General features: G+C 40.9%; 1 long non-coding RNA gene across 1 annotated transcript; it reads right to left on the bottom strand.

Annotated features, from left to right (window-relative positions):
• Positions 1–353: 353 nt before the first annotated feature.
• On the bottom strand, positions 354–16437 carry LOC125316833. The gene is made up of 4 exons (XR_007199861.1): positions 16427–16437; positions 14504–14509; positions 3302–3306; positions 354–447 (listed from the first exon to the last, which is right to left on the bottom strand). It is a non-coding gene; the product is annotated as an uncharacterized LOC125316833 (long non-coding RNA).
• Positions 16438–17176: the final 739 nt, after the last annotated feature.

The raw sequence follows: 17176 nt of genomic DNA, 5'->3' as shown, positions 1-17176 counted from the left end.
CCCCATACATGTTGCTAGGGGGACAAATTGCTGGGTAATTAAGAAAAACAAAAGACCTAGCCACTGCAGTGGGGTGCATCGGGCTACTCTTTTGCTTCACTTGGGTGTGTGGGCAGTTGGTCCCCAGCGTTTGGACAGAGAGGGAGGCTGCTTTCTTTGGCTGATTTTCCTTCTGCCAGAGAAACCCCGGGATCCCAAGCCCGCCTTCCCTGCCCCGCTGGGAGCTGGGCCATGGCCATCCTGCCCCCGCCACTGCTTCGAGCCTTCGCTGCGTTGTAGCCGTGCTCGTCCTGCCTGCCCAGACCTCTGGGGGTTCCCACTGCAGCTCTGCAGTTCGGATACACCTTGTCTGCCACCCAGGATTCGTGCTCGTCCCTGCCGTTCCAGCCTGCTGTTCCAGACGGTCTGGCCGGACACCAGGACCGGCTGCCCAGGGGTTTGTGAAGCCTTTGTCCCATCCCTTCCCGGGATCCCGGGGCACCGGTGCCGCGTGCTCCCCGAGCTCGCTCCGGAGCGCCCCCTGCAGCCGCGGGGGAACCATCGCACCTGCCCTGCTCACCGGGAGCCGCCAGCGCCCCTGCCGGCTGCGAGCGGAACTGCACCCGAGGGGAAAGGGCCTGACAGCCGAGAAGGCTGGCACTGGGTTTGTGATTGTTTGCTGTTACTGCCAGAGTTATTGTTGTTTGTTTGACTGGTTATACACATATAGATATATAATAGTAAAGAACTGTTATTCCTATTTCCCACATCTTTGCCTAAAAGCCCCTTGATTTCAAAATTATAATAACTCAGAGGGAAGGGGGTCGCATCTGCCATTCCGATGGATGGCTCCTGCCTTCCTCAGCAGACACCTGTCTTTCAAACCAAGACAATCACAAACCCTCCTAATAGCATTGATGTGATGAGAAAGGCAACATGAATCTAAATATTCATAGAAGTTTGTAGAGGGCACAGTTTAAACAGCTGTGAAGAGGCTTATGCTGTATATGCATCAAATCAATACCAGTCTTCGGTGTGTGAAACAGGAACATCTTCACTCAAACCCAAACTACATAACACATCAAATTCATTCTGCTTCCTGATAAGTCATATATTTTCAGATCTGTCTCTCATAACATTTTAGAAGTACTCTTTGGTGAACATGCAATAAATAAGGATTGTACACTACTGTGCATGTGCGTGTATGTGTTCAAAGCAACAGTATATTAGTTCCAGGAAAAGATTTGACTCTTATGCATCCCTCCTGATTCCTTCATGGTTGATATGGACATATCAATGCTATTTCTTGGAACAGTTTATTCTAAGCTCCTCTTTCATTGCAGCCAACAGGCTATTTATGAGTAATTCACTGTAACAACAATGACAATCTTCTTATGAGTCTATTATGAGTCTAAGGTGATCCTGCACACACCTTTTTAATGTCTTTTTTTTTTTTTTTGCTAATAGGTAGATAAAGGAAATCATAATCCAACAGAGATTAATGTTATTTTTACCACAGAAGACATCCATTTTATTCAGCAGTTTCACTCGGACTAGGACAAGCAATACATAGAAACTAATGAGGGTGGCACAATGCAAAGACTGACAAAAAAAGCCATGGGGAATTTTCTGGGACATTTTAAAGCCTCTAGATGCTCACAGTCATCTGCCAGCAGTTATCACCCCACAGCAGAGATGGCAGAAGTGTGTGCCAGTGAACACCCCCAAGCGCTACCCTCAGACACAGCACAGTCACCTTTGCTGACCAGCTGTAGGAACGGTGGCCCTGAGGCTCAGGCACGTGTTCCCTCCCACTGCACACAGCAGCCCCGGCAGAAAAGAACTGACATGGGGGAACATGGGGGATTTTTAAATCAGCACAGCAGCCTTCTGCTCATGTTGACCAGCACATATTCATCATTGCATCCACGGGACAGAGGCAGCTGGAGGAACAGAAACTCAGCAAGAGGGCAGGTAAAGGTAATTACCTTCTGGGCTTCCCAGCGAGATTCAGCAGAAGACCTGTATGATAATCCTTGGAGACATTTGATACAATGTCTGTGACTGTTTGTTTTCTTCGGGATCAGCTCTGGACCCCAGATATTATGTAGCTCTAAGGAGGACTATAATGACTATGTATAGAGCCGAGAGAATTATTCACATCCTGATGTGGCTGGCAAATACTCAGCTATTCTGGCCTTCCCTTCCAAATGAGTACAAGTGTGGGATGTTTCACCTATTAAAGTTATGGCAACAGCTTCCATGATATGCACAGGTCTGGCTGCAGCATTTAGTCTAGACATGCCATCATCAAGGATCTCACATTGTTTCTTCCTTAGCACTTTCTATGTCAGACAATTGCTCGGAATATAACTATATCTTATAAAGAATCTCCCAGTAGGTAAAGTTGCTCAGCCACTGGAGGTACTGAAGGAGAGAAAATGAGAGGATGTAGCTCATCCTGACAAAGTGTCATCCTGACACTTTCAAAACAAATAGCACATTGTTGTAAATGTGTTGGGGAACAACAGAGTGAGTGATTCATGTTGAGTCATTTCTTGTTGCCTCTTTAGGAGAGAAAGGCAAAGTGTTTTCTTGTTTGCTGAGCCTAGCTAGATTAAACAGGTCAGTTATGGCAGCACCATCTTGTGGTTCCCAGTTAATACAGCCTGACCCAGGGCAGCCATTAGCTGACAATTTCTATTTGCACACTAAAAGTTACAATACCATTTAACTGGTGTTCTTTCCAATTTGTTAGATTTCAGATCTTGTTCAAAATAAATCAATCTGGAGTATGCAAACTCTGTAAAATCAGGAGGCATTGGTTCAAGACAGAGTGAAATATGGAGAATCTAATTTTTGGTCAGAAATCCAAATGTCTTCTAAGAAGGTTTGGTTTATTGTCTGCTATGCAACAGTTACAGAGAATTTTACTCTGAGTAAGGAGAAATTAAAGGATATTAGTGCTATCAGAAGGCACAGGGTGAGAATAGATGGCAAACTTCAAAATGGACTGACAAAGAGCTGGATTTCCTCTACTTTTGAGCAGAGATGGGGACAAAACATGATCAGTACCATTACAGTTAAAAAGTCCTGACTGTGTGAAGGGCCTTTGCCCTTGCAAGTATTTATATTATTTCTGATGTTCAATTAACACAAGTTTTCACCAGCCACTTCCAGATAGATTTAAATTTCAGAGCACAAACAAATACTTATTATAAAAGTAAACCAATAACTGCATGCTGCAGAAAAACCAGAAAAATGTTTCTGTTATCAAAGCTCATGTAAGAATTCTTCATGGACAAGCTTACAAGGAGTATACCATCTCTTGAAACAACCTGAAACAGATGCTGAACTACTTGAGGCTTAGTTCCTTGAGGCAATTTTTGTACTGTAAAGTAGCACAACCAGATGTCACTACCTGGAAGGCCTTCAACATCCATTGTACTTAACATAATGTGAAGATGACCAAACATTATTCAGAGCTGAAGAGTAAATGCAGCAGAAAATATAATTCACCGTTAGTTCAGCATGGTCTTCTCTGCAGAATCAGTAATGTTTGGAAGCTGACCATTAAAACATGTGTGAGTGATACGGCTGAAAAGTAAAGCGTGGCTCCATAATGCTCCATAATCAGAAAGGAAAATACTGGAGCAGAAGACTTCACTGGGAAAAGTGTTAAGCCTAAGCGCTGGAGAACTGTGAGCTCCAAAGTTATTCCTCCTGCACTGATACTATAGTGTCATTGTCCAATAACATTTTCACTCCCTTCTAAGAAGAGGATGCAAGATCTTCCATCATGTTCCAAAAAGGGCATATCTATACATACTGCTTTCACAGTACCTTTTGGGTTTTTCTCAGTTGCATTTTCCAATAATTGAGGTGAAGGAGGGTCTTTTCACTCCAATCCTGTTCAGAGTCTGATGAAACTTCACAACAACATGCTTCTTTCACAGATCAAACTTCAGTATTTAAAGGAACTGCAGAAAAATGAGATTTCCTGTGAAAAATTCTCCTCTTGGAATTTCATCTCCAATCTAATTCTTATTTCAAGTAATAGCAAATCATGGGAAAAAATAGCTTCATTATACAAATCACTGACTTGAAATTATTCCAAAAGCAGCCCTAGATGCTCTTCTATCATCTTGATACAAATCAGAAAAAAAAAATGGAAGAGGCACAAAAAAAAGTTTTGATATTCTAAAATCTTATTAAAGAAAATAGACAGTCCATTTATTTCTCTCCTTGCTGATTGAAGTTCAGGGGTTATCTATATTCATATACCACCTATTCAAATTGATTTTATTTTAATTTAAAGAAAAATTGAAAAGCATTCACTTTTTTCTAAGCTAATCACATCAGGAGAGTTTGTCAGACTTTCCAAGAAGTATCTGCTTTGCAAAACCCGAGCACAATTCAAGATTGCAGGACCTCAGAAGAAACCCACAGATAATGAGTTGCCTATTGTAAGGACACCAAGGTTATTTTGTTTGTCAGAACAGTGGCTTGAAGTATAACCTAATTCCCACATAAAACAGTAGAGTGTGTGGTGTTGTACCCCCTGCAAGTCACAGCAAGTCTACGCATTGGTCATTTCCTCAGAACTTATTTTTTCTAAACTGTAAAAAATGCTCCCAAATCAAACCCATGCCAAAGGCTCAGAACTGAGATGCAGTAATACATACAGCAGAAATCAGGGTTAATATTAGAGGAGCATATACCACCTTAACTGTAGCAGTGTTTAATAAATGACACTTCTGAAATACGGCAACTGAATTCTACCGGTGCTATTAGTAAGCTGTCTCCTGTACTGAAGGAGTGAACAAGGACAATATTGTTACTTATAATTCAGAGCTAGCTTGTATGAAAAAGACATGTGGCATCAGGAAAATGTAATTAATTTGGTGGTGTAAGCCTTCATAAATTATCAAGTATTCCCAATAGCAGTCCTGCAAAACTTACAGAGAACATGAGCTGCCTTTAAATTACTTAGTTTGCTTGCTACCAGAATTCTTTTAAGGTGGTTAGATACTGACACAGTATTAAAAATGCTCAAATTATTGCAATGGCTGACATATTGAACCACCTTTAATTAAGACCATAATGTTCCTTTGGGCCATACCTAAGACAGTAATCTGTGTCCAGAGGCTGTCACTCTCTTCTCTAATGGACTACAGCACACAAAAATTAATTATAGGGGAAAGGTTGCTGCTCCAACTGGGACTGGAGATTCAAAGGCAAACGTTTTGCTGTTGATCAAAATGAGTAGCTCCTTTTGCAACAGCTAATACAGTTTCTGTCACACAGCACTTAACCCTCTCTTCCAGCATTAATATGAGCAAATTTGTTGCCCAAGGGGAAATTTTTACATTTTTATGTATTCATTATTTTTTTCATTATGATGCCATCACAATTTCACCTGTCCAAAAGTCAGGAACAAAACTTGATTTGAAAAATTCAAAAGGAAACATCAGATCACCGAGCCACAAGATTCTTGTAAGCCTATGTCAATAGAAACAGACTACAGCTAAACAAAGATTTCAAAATATTTTTAACTCTCAGTTGTTTAAATTTTTAAACATATTAATATAGAACTTGATAATGCTTTTTGTGTTTGTTTTCAGCAAATATTCAATGGTAAATCATTTTATAGGAGGGGTTGCTTGTAGACACAGTAGATTTTAAGCAAACAATATAATGTATTGGTTAAGAGAGAATTTCAAATCATGGATAGTACCACCCATTGCCCAAGACTGTTAACTTTTCGACTCTCTGAACCAGAGAAAGGAAAGTTGCAGGAAACAGAAAGAAAAACATTCCCTGACAAAGATACCTTCATGGTAAACTCCAGTTACTTGTGTTTATCAAAGAATCCTCTTCTGTTGTGAGCCAACCACAAAGATTTAATAACTCACCATCAAACTCACCAAAATATTCTGCTGGGTTAAAACACATCTGCACAGTGTTGACACTGTGTTTGTTCCTGCCTACAAGAGGAATGAGGGAGAGGGAAATGTGAGTTATTGCAAATATTTAAGCTGAAGCAAGGGGTTAGGGATGGAGGAGAAAAAGGCATAACCTAAGTAGTAAGCTTGAAGACAAATTGCTGGCTAAAAGGAGGAGACAGCAATGATTGTCTTGACACAGGATAGCCCCTGCAATTTTTCAACAGATGATCATCAAAATTCAGAGCAGCAACTGCCAGAACATATCTGCAGGCCCCCTCCTCCAGCCTCAGGATACAGGCAGCTCCCATGAACCTCAGGGGAAATCATTCAAGCACCAGTGTACCGTATTTCAGTAACACCTGAGATGATTAAATGAACAATGAAACTCAGCTGTAAATTTGCAGCAAGGTTGTAGTCTGCAATCTGAATAGTATTAAGAGGAATGAAATAAAAATGAAATCAATGCTCATAGGATAATGTAAATCAGATGCAAATAAGCTTCCATTTTATTTGTCTTTTCTTTGTTTCTTTCTAATAGAGGCATATTTAGCTCACAAAGTGTTCAACATTTATTTTAAAACCCAGTGACTCTATTATTTTGGAGATTTCTTGGAGGATAGGAACAGAGTAAGTTCCCATTCCCCTGAATAAAATGAACCCATATCTTTTCCTGTGAATAAGTTCAAAATGCAAGTCAGAATCAAATATATGAATATGACATGACAAAAATACAATTCTTATTGCCAAAAAATCACAGACATTTGTCTCTCAGGGTCTTCTTCACAAAAGCAATGCCAGCGTGGGCAGCATGGTAGCATGCTGTAACACCCTTTTTTATCAGCTCTTTGCCTGTTATTTCCACCTCACACAAACACAGATGTGTCATATATGTATCAGTGATACATGCACCATGGATCCTCATTTTGCCTGATCAAAGTGCCTGAAAAAGTATCCTAATTATTATCCTTTAAAAAGCAATCTAAACATGCAGAGCGTGTCTCTAGGACCTTAAGGGTGCAGGTTTCAGGTTTGGTGCTGCCATCAAACTATAGTACGGATTTAGTCAGATTCCTCAATGTCAATAAACCAGCTTCCCACTCTGCTGTATGGAAATATTCCACAGTTCATTTTTTTTCTGAGCTGCAGTTTAATTTGCCTCTCTAACGTAAGCCCAGCCCTCATGAAAGTTACCTATTCATCAACCCAGATATCTGACCTGTAACCCTGAAGATAATGGTTAGCAAAAAAATCAAAGATCAAAATACCTACAGAATTTCCTAATGTCTCTGTAGCATCACGTAAGTACTTCAGTCCTAGTAAAACTGTTTTGAAGCTAGCACTCATTCTTCAACCTGCTCCAGGCCAGCCTGACACAAACCACTGTCAGTTGCCAGAAGCTGGCTGGAAAGTGTTGATGAGAGTTTGTGTTTTGGTAGATCTACTGCTACAGCAGAGGCAATCTTTCTCATATTTCCTTAATTTCCAAAATTAACCCCTCCTTTGATTGACCTTAAAGCAATAATCAATAGCTGAAGAAATCATCATTCAGCAAGATTTCTCTACATTTCTGTTCGTGTTTTCAATGTCTGAGTAACAGACAAGACTACATAACCAGTCCTTCAAGTCCGTCATAGCTCCTGGCTCATGGCATAGGCAGACATGACTGTGGAGCAAACATTGCACCTCTGTCTCAAAATTTCACTTTTTAATCCCAGTTTTAAAACTTTCTTGGTAAGGTGTAATCTGTTCTAGGACAAACACAAAAGCAGGTCCTTGGTCTTCATGGTGGTTTTTTACATTCAAATAGCCTGAGCAGTTTGAGGCCAACACAAGTACTTTAAGAATGCCCTGAAAACCTCTCATGGAGCTTGTCAGATCAATATCAATAACCAGCAGGAAAGATGTTTGAACTGAGAAAATTGGAAGCAAATCTGTTATGATACTGCTTTAGTCTTTGAAGCAAAGTGTACAGCTGAGCTGGAAGCCAGGAGAGAGAATAGGAATTTTAAAGTTCAAAGGAACTTCTCTTTCTTTTCACTACCACTCCTTGCTCAGCTACGTGTTTCTGCCAGAACAGATTGTTCTGATACCTTGAAATAAACAATGGCATCATCATATGCAGAACTGGTCTCTGTCAACTGTACACACCAATAAGTACCAAAATAAATCAAAAATCTCAGAAAAGATAGGCTGTCAGAAAAAATAATCCCAGACACAAAAAATACTTCCAGACTTCTCTGTATCAAATGTTTTGGGATTTGTATTTTCACCTATTATCCCCAATCGAGGAAATAAGGTAATGAATGGAAAAGACCACTAATCTATTTCATTAATGTCCCAGGTGTATGAATACACTTTAAAATTGCTTTGTTCCTAGAGCCAAATAGCTGAAAATCCTACTTTGGTTAATCTTTGCCTAAAGGATTGCTCAAACTCATCCTTTTTGATTAGCCCCCACTATGGGAGAATAGCAAGGTGAAGTGTGAGCAGAGACACTGGGAAAGAGCATGTGCAACAGCAGCCCAGGTAGCTGGCATCAGCAGGGAGGCATTCCTGCCGCCTAGCCCTTGGGGAGACTGCATGGCTGAAGAGCTTTGGTCAGGAGCAGAAACAGATCAGCTCGGGCCAGCCCCTACTGGACTGCCAGGAGCACTGGAGCAGCAAACAGGCAGCTCCTCCTGCTGGGTTATTCCCCATGCAGACCTGCTTTTCTTCGTGCCACCTGTACATCCTGCTATTCCAAAACCTTTGCATCACCTGATCCTCTCTTTTTCACAGTCTTGAATTCTTCCTCCAGACTTTTTCACTTTTATTGAGTTATTCAAAGAGCATGGATAAAAGGGCCCTTTCAAAACTCAGAAGGTTGCTGTGAGATTTAATGCAGGCAGAGAGTTTGGGCTGTTCTAGATAGTGAAGCTGGAGTGAAAGAGGGATCTACCACCCATTATCACTAACATCCTATTTCTTTGTCATTATCACTTAATTATCTTGTCTTGTTTATTTAAACAACAAGGCAATTAAGAGGCATTGTCAATGGAACAGAACCCTGGCACAGGCGAATGGTCTCTGCTGTGAGATAAATGCCAAGATATTTAACAGGCAGCAGCATAACAGGAGAGAAATTGTTTCTAAAGCACTGGGCAGTGATTGCTGTAAAATGTGTGCCATTGCTACTGCAGGATACCTTACAGTCCTCCTAATAGTCATTAATTGTCTACTGCAGGGAAGTCCCTTGGTACTTTCTCCAGATATGGCTATACCTTGTGAATATACCTAAAATACTCTACTGGAGTCTGGCATTACCATAAGAATGCTGTAAATACCAAACACCACTAACCAGAAAAAACTCAGAAAATAACAACTGGAAGTATCAGTGACTTACAAGAAGTAGCTAAATATAATTTTATTAGGAGATTACTTATGGGACCCACGGGATGGAGTAAAGGCATTGTTCTATCTCATCAGACCAACAATTCATCTAATCCAGTGGCTGTTCTCTGACAGCACCAAACAGCAAATTGCTCAAGGTTCATAATATCTTTGCACCAGGTCATGATACAAAAATATACCTGTAGGAGAAGTTTCTGCCCAAGATGTAGAACTAGTGGTATTTTCCATCCTGAAGTAGCAAGAATGATTTGTCATTTCGTTGTTTATTCTAATGTAATCCTGCTAACCACTTGAACAGCTTAATGTGTTTTGAATGCTTTTCATTTTGTCTAGATTTGCATCAAATCAGAGGGGAAATTTGCACCTAGTAGATGTGAAAGGAGAACCAACCACCTTTGGTAAGCACAGAATGCTTATGGGAGAGGAGCTGGTGGGAGTGAAGACACTTTGCATGGGCTGGTGGGAAGGAAAGGAGTAGGTCTGAGGTTTGAGGAACTTTGGAAGAGAAGCAGTTGGGAGCAGGTGAGATGAGCATTCCATGGGGAGCATTTCAGATACACACACTGAAGCCTACCTTCCACCCTTGCACCAGCCTCACTGTCTGCTTTGTTGATGGAAAGGTGGTCTTTGCAGGAAATGGTTTTCATTAGTCTAGTGGAAAAATGTATATCTGTGGCAATGATTGACAAGAATGCCCTGAAAATTTCTTTTTCAGTTGTTCTTAAGGGTAAAAAATTAATGTTTTGGGTTTATGTTCATTTCTGTATGACCGTTTAATACAACAGAAATAATAGCAGACTACTCTGTGGGTTAGTGCTTTAAAAATGAATGTATTTATTTATTGATATTTTGAAGTGCTTACTTTTTCCTTGTTGCTCTCTAGGGCCAAAGGTCCATCTCTGGCAGAAACACAGTACTTAGGAGTCCAGTTTTGAGCCTAGAAAATACAATTGCAGAAATGGTGTACACTTTGGGATAGAAACAGAGAATAAGAAATGGAATGAAGGGATGGAAGGAACTGGGAGCTACCAACAAAGAAGCATAGTTTGTTCTTTAATACTGTTTTGATATTCTACCAGTAGTTTTATATTTTATTCTTTTTTCATCACCTTTTCTCAGTGATTCCAAACACTGGAGAAATACTGGTGCTGATGTTGCATAGATTATTATGACAAATGCCACCACCACTTCTTCCTGCTCTCTCAGATGAGCGAGCTCCATTGCTTGATTATCTAAAGATCATGTCCAACTCCAATTAGCATTACTTATTAAATCAAGTTTAACTCAGAAAAATAATTAAATGTTTAAATTAAGGCATTCTACTTTGTCACACACTTGGGTCAGCTGGCAAGTATATGGAACAGTTGTTAATATTGAAAATGAGATGAAAGATGTTCTAAATTTATCTCCCCAACATTTCCATTAAGCATAATAATGGATGTTTGACAGTAACGCATTGTTGTTGAGCCAGTGAGAATCATTTGTGAAATGAAGTGATCACACACCTTTGAAAGTAGTCTCACAGAAACCTGGAATCATTCAGGGTGGAATAGATAAATTTTCATTCACCTGGGAGCTGTATTTTAGCTGCCTTATGGCTCAAATAAAAATGAACAATTTTCAAATGAATATAAAAATCATACTTAAAAGACTTCAAATGCAAAGTATATATGTATTTTTCAGCATCCGTATATGGACTAATATGTACCATCTGGGTTACATCTGGTGATATTAAAGTGTTGTCTCATGAGCAGAATAGGTGTGAGAACCATGAAGCAAAGCTTAGCAGTGCTGGCACTTACTGCAAAGGAGACAACATTCATATGTAACTCCAAAAGTACACTGCCTTGTCCCTTCACTGCTGCTGCTTTTAAATCTCTATCTCCCTGCTTTTGTCCCATATTTTTCCCTTAATTTTCATTTTATTTTTCCTAAGGATGTCCAACAGCATCCATGATGCAGACTGCCATTTTCTCTAGGTCCTGGGTTCAGCTTTTGCAGCAGGCCTTCAGTCAGGGCTGCAGTCACGCTGTAAGTGAAATCCATGGGTCTTCCATTCTCCATGGTGTTCCCACAATGACCCTCATCCTCTTCTCACCATTCTCTGAAAATTCTGCTCAGAAAAGCATACACCTTGCATTCCTCTGGTTGTCTTCAGCTTCTCAGTAAACATTTCCAGTGGCTTGACTTTCTGTATTCCATCCTTTTCTTTAAAGACTGTTACCCATATGGACCTTTCCTCACCTTCACCTCCCTCTCTTTTGCCTCAAATTACCATCTTCCCCAAACCATATGTGTAGCTGCTTCATTTCTTTCCCTGGTCTATCTGGACCCTTAATCACGAGGGCTCTGAGGGTTCCCAAAGAGCAGTTGTCTGGCAATTTTGGTTGTCTCCTAAAGCACAAAGACCTTTATTCTCTGGCCCCTAATAATGCCAAGAAATCTCCAGGTACTTTATGAAAGTCTGTACTATGAACTCAGCACACATTCTATAATCTCAAAGTGAAAACTGAAGACAAAATAAAACAAATCTTCATTACTGATTGTAAGAGTAATCTACATATGACCTTGGATAAGATGGTCCACAGTGTAGAACGTGCAAGATGGAAACACGGAAAGATGAAAGGGTTACCTGATGTCTTGCTACAGACCTCAGATCCTGAGGGATGGTGGACTGTACTGCCTCTCAGAAGTCAGTTCTGCAGTTCAAAGAGAAAAATTTTTATCATCCTTACACATAGCTATTTTTTGTTTTCAGAGGGAGTCAGATGAGGTGTAATTTGCTAACATTGCTCTTCCCATGAAACAAAGGAGTGGTTTAGATGGCCTTGCCTGCTTTTTTTCAGAACTATTTTCTTTGCTTCTGTGGGCTACATAATCACACTGTAAGAATGGCCTTTTGCCATGTGCTACAGATCAATCCACCCAGTTCAAGAACCTGCACGTTTCAGAAGAAATGTATGTAAAAGCTCTATATACAAATAAAATCTCAGCCACTCTGTATTGAGCAAAGTGCAGGAGAAGATGCCCAACTTCTGATTTACCATGTGTGAAATTAAAGTACTTCAGCACAAGTCCTCATACAAGCAGGGGAGAACAGCACACAGTTACTCACCTGAAGAGATTAATCTCTTTCTGCACATAAACAAAAAAGTATATCTGTTCCTCTGGCTTTTCATACAGAGTATGTTCATCTGTAGGATCTGATCTCACCAATGGATCTTCAGGTTCCACACTCAAGAATTCAACATGTCAAAAACGTGCCTAGAAATGTGGAGAGAAAGCCTCATTTATCTCTGACTCACCAGACGCCAAGTTATAGACAAGTCTGGCATGTGTCTCTCCCTTTGCAATGCATGTAGCAGGCCCTGGGCTTTCCTAACATGCTGAAGCTTTTGGGAGATCCTGTTTGCTTTCTTTAGGTCCTCTCCTAAAAACCACTTAGAGAGGGAAACTGTTTGCTTTTAACAGTTCAAGATATTATTCCCTTTAACTTATTTGATTAAGCAGATGGACACATTTTAACCTTCAGAAGTAGATTTTCAGACTGGCATCAACTGCCTTGAATTATGTCAAAAGGTAGGTAACTCTGAAGGTTTCTCTGCAAAAAGCATTATATAAAGACACAGTGGCAGCCCAAATTACTTCCCAACGCACCTAAAGGAATCAGATAGAAAAAAGAACATTTTCACTGCATTTTAAGTGCAAGAAACTGAGGCTTGCAGTTGAACAAAGAGACTCATCATTGTTATGGACCAAGGACTGGCCCCAGTGCCTTTGCTGTTGTTCTCAGCCCAGAGCTGGCACTTTCTTTACACAAGACAAGTTGTCTTGAGTTTGGGCTCATTGCAGCAGAGAGGGATGAAATGAAAGGTGTTTCTTTCACTTGGATGAACTATGGTACAGGTGGAAAAGTTACAATATTTTTTATTTTACTTTTAAATGAAGCGTTAAAAAATCTGCCAGGCAGAATATTTTTTCAGCTTTCTTTCCTAACCCTAGAGTGGCTGTAAAACCTCAGCAGTTAAATATGTTTTCTCTGGCTCCAAGTCTAATGCATCCATAAAAATTACATTTTAAATAAAGAAAACATGTTTTGTTCCAGCTACAGAGTGGCTCTACAACACTACGTATTTTCTAAAAATGCATTTAATTCTCATTTAAAAAATCCTTCAATACACCGTGACTGAATAATTTGTTGAAAACCCTATATATGTTCTAATCTTCAATTTATCAACCTTAAACCAGCATTTTGGGATCTGGTAGAAGAAAAGCCTTAGATTAAAAACCTTTCATATTTTCCCCTGACCACATTTAGGTCATGGCCTCTCTGGGGGTTTCTGGGGCTGGATTTTGTGTTCTGTGAGAAGCAGAGCTCCCCTTGTTTTTACGTCAAGTCCAGATATTTTTCAGACAGCCTGAAGAGGTTTGAGACCTCAGGACTAAGAGAAATGTCACCAAACAATTCTACGTCTTTGAGTAAAACTGTGATTGTCCTTCTCTGAGCAGAAGAGAGGGTCTCATGAGATGTGTGGCTCTTTCAGAAAGGATCCATCCTAAGAAACGAACTGCATGATTTCCATTGTTCCTTCCAAGCTCCGGTAAAGGCTCCCTCTTCAATCTTGAGCAAGTCGCTTAACCATTTTCATTTCATTTCCTTCTTTGCAGAATGGGAAAACTAATTTTTACTGGCCTTAAGGCATATCGTGAAGAGAGATCAATTCTCTTGCTTTCAGCAGGCAGCATTTTGCAAATGCCTGTTTTAATGGAGCTGTTCTGAGTGAGGACAGGGGAGGTGAATAGACGCTCAGATTGCCCATGAAGACAGGTTGTCAGGGTTTGCAGTGCACAGAGCCTGTGCCCTCTCTCCCTGCTGGTCCCTGAGCTTTACTGTGTCCCACTGGAGGCAAGGGACAAAGATGAAATTCAGGGTTAGAGGGGAAGAGCTCCCTCCAAGAATGGATATGACTGTATAAAGTTGTTTTCTGCATTGTTCTCCATTCCTAACTCTTCTATGAGCCTCCAAAACATATTCCCTGAGAGATTACATACAGTATGGGTTATTTTTCCCTTGTTCTCCCTCCTTGTTCTTGCCAACATGTTCTGCAAAATTCTCCCACAAAACATCACAGGCAGCTTGGGTCTTGCTTATCACTCAAAATTATGTATGACGAGGTAACTGTCACCCCACTCTTCATTCCTCAGATAAAATACATCCCAACCAGAACAGGCTGTGGTACATATCAGGTTCATGTGGGGCTTTGAAACAAAAATTTGGGAAGGGAGTGATGAGAAGAGTCACTCAAAAGAGTACAAGAAATCATCTGGATGTCTTTAGGTTCAACCAGCCCCTTCCCACTGAAGCTGACTGGGAGTACTTTGCCCCCGTGGAGTACAGGTTCCAGCCCCAACTTATCTTCCTGACTCACAGCATAAGTCAGTGAGAGCCGTGGGATAAAAACTACTGCCTCACAAGAGGTAGCTCCGTCACTAGCTCCTGTGAGCTCAGAGCACAGCAAAACTGTGCCCAGGCAGCCTCTGTCTCTCCACGACCAAAACACAGGGCACACAGGGCCTGCAGTGCCCTTCTTTCAAAGGTAGACTTGCTGCCCACCTCCCACAGAGCTCAGCCAGTTCCCTGCTGTTGGAGCTCTTCCGGGGACTCCTGGAGATGGTCTGCATTTGTATGCAAAACTTCTTAATAAGCCTTTTTAAATATTGAAAATAAAAAGCTGCCAGCAAGAGCAAATGGACTGCAGTCAACTACAATTGGAATATAGTGAAAGGTATACATCTTCTTTATTTTTTTACATAAAGTGATTTTAATTTAATGCCTGGAAGAGTCTGCTGTTGTCTTCTAAGATTCTCAGTTCTGCTTAGTATGAAGTGTTATAAACATGTTTAAGCAGAATCTGTTCATGTTGGAAGTCTAAGGCAATAAAAATATTTTTACAGGTTTGCTAAAATAATGCCATGGTCAGCTCTGTCTCATGCTAAAGAGCACTGATCTTAGGGCTGGCCATAAAAGCCACAGTCTCTTTAGCAGAGAGGAGCTGGAATACTTATTTCTTCCCTGAACAAAGGACTGTCACATTCTCTCTAAAATAATGAGCATTGTTTATTCATATACAAATAATTTTAGTTAAGTGCTGAATGAAGCCATCACAAGCACTGTCTACTAGTCAAAGACCAGGGAGATAGGTCTCAGTTACCACAGAGCTGTTTTGTTAGATTCCTGATTCCTGCATCCTAACCAGAAGCAGCACTTTGTCACCTTTTTGCTAGAGGTGACTGCGAAAGCTGAAGGAGTGAAAGACCAGAGTGGTTTTGTGAACTGTGTACAGGGGACCCTGCATTTGCTGCTTCACCTGACTGGTTGTTTACGAGATCTCAGCAATACCCCCACTGCCGTGGGGCAGGGTGTCTGTGACGTGAACACAACCAACGGCAGTACCAAATGTTGCCACTGAGAATTAATTGTCTTTTGCTACATCAGTTTAATGAACTGTTTTCGGGGACATCTGGCTTCCCTGCCTGAGGGTGGGGGAAAAGGTGGACTACCAGGAAGGCAGGAAAATGCTGCTCTTCAGCACATTTTGTCTCCAAATATTCCTGTAGTTATTGCTTGCTGATATGGCCCTGCTCTCCTGCATGATTGATCCACGCTGCTACGTGCTCTCTTCCAAACACCTCCATGCACAATCTCCTCCCACGTTCCTGACATTTACACTAAATTACGCTGCAGAGTCCACTCAAGGCTTTTCCATTGGTTTTCATGGTCTCTGCTAAGCTCTTTTCTCCTCCAAGAAGACCTCACTACAGCACACAGGAAGCACAGGCACTGACCAGGGCAGAGTGATTCTTGCCACCATTTCCTGCATTAGCACAGAGGATCAGTGTCTCTCTAGGAGAAGTGGGACCTTATTTTTACTAAATGGCCTGTGAAGCATTTCCATTAAAGATGGTTTGGTGTATTATAACTAAGTGGACGGAACAGAGTGAGCATATATTTTCCCAAGAAAGTTTGGATCACACCACACATCTGGTTTTCATTGAAATTCTCAACTTTAGCAAAAAAAAAAAAAGAGTCCAGCTGAGTTAATAAAGACTCAAGGAAGGCAGGTGGTTGACGTGATTGCAAGAGAGTTGAAACAGGATCAAAACATGAGCATCCTCCAAAGTTTTGGTTCAGATCATTCCTGGAAAGCATTTTAGCATCCAGTTTGTAGGCCTGAATGAGTGAAAGGATTGCTTATAAGTGCTGAGTGCACAAATAATCATATTTTTTCCCTGAAATGTTTTTGTTTTCTTTCCTTTCTTTGTAAATCTTACTATCAGGTGGGTCAGCCTGACCATTGCACAAGTCTGAAAAAATACATGAGCCATTTCCAGTGGGTAACACTACCACACTCAGCTTTGTAGCAGCCATGCCAGATAGACCAACTGCTACTTGTTCAGAGGCACAGGACATCCAACTTAGCTGTCAGTGCTTGGGAAGAGTTTCGAGAAGGATGAATAATGCTAGGATTCAAGCCTGGCTGAAAGCTTTGTTCTGAAAGCAGTCACAATATGGAGCACCTGCTGCTACAGCTTCAGGAAATAATGGTGATGAATAAAGAATTTTTCCCTCAGTCTGTTAGTGCTCACCACTGTCCCCAGTGATATGACATCCCAGGACAACGAAGTCCTTCCATTTCTAACAAGGTTAAACCTCCTTCGTAATGTGGGAGATGTGTCCTGCATAGCAGGCACAGTAGGCCCTCTGGCAGTTTGTCCTGGCTATCGCAATAAATCTGGAAAAAATTTATTGAGGAAACAGAGATGCTGCCATAGGAAAAAAATATTGTGACTAACAGGGA

This window comes from Corvus hawaiiensis, chromosome 26 (genome assembly GCF_020740725.1).
Source record: "Corvus hawaiiensis isolate bCorHaw1 chromosome 26, bCorHaw1.pri.cur, whole genome shotgun sequence".
NCBI lineage: Eukaryota > Metazoa > Chordata > Aves > Passeriformes > Corvidae > Corvus > Corvus hawaiiensis.
The sequence above is the reverse complement of the archived record's forward strand: the minus strand, read 5'-3'. Positions and strand labels throughout refer to the sequence as shown.